We start from the raw sequence: 2,943 nt of genomic DNA, 5'->3' as shown, positions 1-2,943 counted from the left end.
TCTCCGAGTTACAATGTGGAAAGTAGCTGAGTTCTGATATCCGCCGTGGCTGGGGTGTTGGCATGACCCCCTCTGCTAGGAGGCCTCCCCTGGGCCCCCCGTGGGCATGGACCCCCTTCCCAGCTCTTATTGCCTTTTCTGTCTGTTACATTGCCCACCCCTCCCCCCAGGTCACAGTGGGGTGTGGGCCCGTGAGCACCCAAGGTGTGGAATATCTCCTCAATCCCCAAAATAAAATACATCCCAATAAATGTGGCACCCAATGCAGCCCATAGTGAGACTCTCGGGTGTGCATGGGTCTGTGAGGGAGGAAGGGCATTTTCTGGTACCATGTCAGTGGTTCCCTAACTTGAGCGTCCCTCAGAATCCCCGGAGGGCTCATGGAACACAGACGGCTGCGTCCCACCCGGAGTTCCCAATTCGCAGGCCTGGGGGCAAGGGGCCAGCATTCTGAGAATGGGGGCCTCCCCCTGCACCACTGTAGGGAGATCAGTGGTGACCCCCAGGATTCATCCAAGTCCTCACCCGTGGTACCTGTGAGTGGAAATCTTTGCAGATGTAATCACATGAAGGATCTTGAGATCATCCTGGATTTAGGGTGGGCCCTAGATAGAATGGCAGGTGTTCCTATAAGAGGAGAACACAGACAGACAGGAGGAGGAGGCCACGTGAAGAGAGAGCAGAGGCTGGAGGGACGCGGCCACAGCCCAGGGATGCCTGGAGCCCCGGAAGCTGGAGGAGGCAGGAAGGACCCTCCCCTGGAGCCTCTGGAGGGAGCACCACCCTGCCGACACCTTGATTTGGGACTTCTGGCCAGAGCCGGGGAGAATCGATTGTGGCATTCTGTCCCAGCAGCCCCGGACACTCACGCAGCCAGGACGGGCAGTGCTGATCAGTGGCAGCTCTTTCTGCTGAGCCCCAGGAGACCTGCTTCCGAGCCCGGGGCAGCCCTGACCCTCCAACGGGACTGCCGCTAAAGGGGAAAAGCAAACAGAACGATTGTGTGCTTTCTTCCCTGCCGTTTCTTGATGTGACCCGCAGAAACTTCTGGAACACGCCTAGGCCCAGGCAGGAGTCAGGGGTCTCCTAAGGGCTGCTGCTGGGGACAGGGTATCTCTCTCCGGCTGGTTAGGACGGGTGAGCTCAGAGCCTGAGCCCGGGGGGGGACACCAGCTGGGCAGAGGGATGTGCTGGGGTGTCTTCCTTGGGGCTGGGGCACCTGGGCGACAATCCTAACAGCCTGCCCTGGGCCCAAAGGCGGGGTCCACGGGGCAGGCATGTGGCCGTGTTGGGGGGAGCGTTCCAGCCACTGCGGTGCCGCCAGCCATCCCTGAGAGGCCCTGGAAGCCACAGTGGGCTGCGGGACCTCGCAGGAGGCCCACGGACTGACTGACGGGTTTGCCGATGGACAGCAGAGCGTGGGTGACACGTGGGGTAGAGGTCACGCAGGCTAGGCCAGCACCCCGCCCTGCGGGAATCCACCCTGTGGCCGGACCCCTTCTCTCCTCTGGCCTTGTTAACCCGTGTGTGCAATAGGCTGGAAGCGACCTCGTGGAGTTATTGCCACATCAAGGGGGTCAAGGCAAGTCAAGGTGCCTGGTGTGGCCCCCGCATATCCCGGCGATGCTGCTGTCCCCCGCGTCTGGGTGGACCCTGTTCCTGATGACGAGGTGCAGAGGGAGGAGTCAGCGTTCCCATCAAGCCCCTAGGCGGAGCTGTGACAGCTCCCCTCACCGGGCACCCGACAGGCAGTGCTAAGGGGCACGCCGCCTGCCTCCCCACTGGGCGACCCCCCACCCCCGGTCTGTGCACAGGCCTGGGGCCCCGATACTCCCCGTCTTACAGGGGTGAGGGGGCACCTTCTGAGAAGCCCCCAGGATGGTGCTGGGCCGCCCCCCCGCCCCCCAAGGAGGTGTGCGTGCACCGGGGAGGCAGCACCCGTGTGCAGACCCAGCACCCGAGGGCGGCTCTGATGCCCGCGCCGGCCCAGCTGGTGGAGGGCTCCCTTCGGGCCTGGAGTGGGCCCCTCGTCAACCCACCAGACGCCCGCAGAGCCAGCTTCGGTGACAGGAAGTGCAGTGTTTTCAGGCCACCCCTGCTGGCAGTGGGCAGGGGGCCCCACAGGTGATTTGCATACAGGTGAGGCCCCATGGGCGTCCGGAGGCAGGGCCAGGTAGAGAGCCAGGTAGGAGGCACACACCTGGAGAGACAGGGCCGGGCACCCTCGCAGTACCTGGGCCGGCCAGCGGAGGGCAGCAGAGCTCCAGCAGCGGGTGTCCCCGGAGGCCCAGGGTGGACCCTCCCTCCCTCCCCAACCCGCAGGCTGAGTTCAGGGACGGTTACCCCAGTCAGGAACTTTCTTTCCTCCCTTCTCTACAAGGGGTCTCCTGCTCTGGAGCTTCCTCTGGCCGGCCGTCTTTGCTGCCTCTGTTAGCGCCCCCACATCGCGGTTTTACGTGGCCTGAGGGGTGCCGGGGGCCTGATGGGGCGCTTCCTGGGCCTGTGCCGGGCTCACAGCAGACATTTGCTGAACCACAGGCTACAAGAGGGAGGGCGACCCGGCCTGTTAGTGGGGAGACGCTGTGACAGCGCTTCGTGGTGGGCGGCCTGGAGTTGGGGCCCTCTCTGGTGGCTGGGACCCCTCTGAGGGGGTCTGGAGTGGCTCCAGTGCCAACCTCACCTGTCAGCCACTGTGGAGGCAGCTTGGAGCCCCTTCTCCCTGGGTGGGGGCACTTCTGCCCCCTTGGGTATGTGAGGTGTCTGCCTCTGAAGCCTACAGTGGGAATCTGGGTGCTGGTGGTCTGTTGCCCCCAAAAGACCCCCGCATGTCTGTGGATACTCGATTCATGGGGTCTTATTTCCCTAGAAATTTGGGTCTCAAGTTGGATCCCCCTGGTCACCCCAGGTCTCTGCAGTGTGATCCCTCCCCACGGTACCTTAAGT

This window comes from Ceratotherium simum, chromosome 34, assembly GCF_057802395.1.
Source record: "Ceratotherium simum simum isolate JZ-2026a chromosome 34, ASM5780239v1, whole genome shotgun sequence".
NCBI lineage: Eukaryota > Metazoa > Chordata > Mammalia > Perissodactyla > Rhinocerotidae > Ceratotherium > Ceratotherium simum.
The sequence above is the reverse complement of the archived record's forward strand: the minus strand, read 5'-3'. Positions refer to the sequence as shown.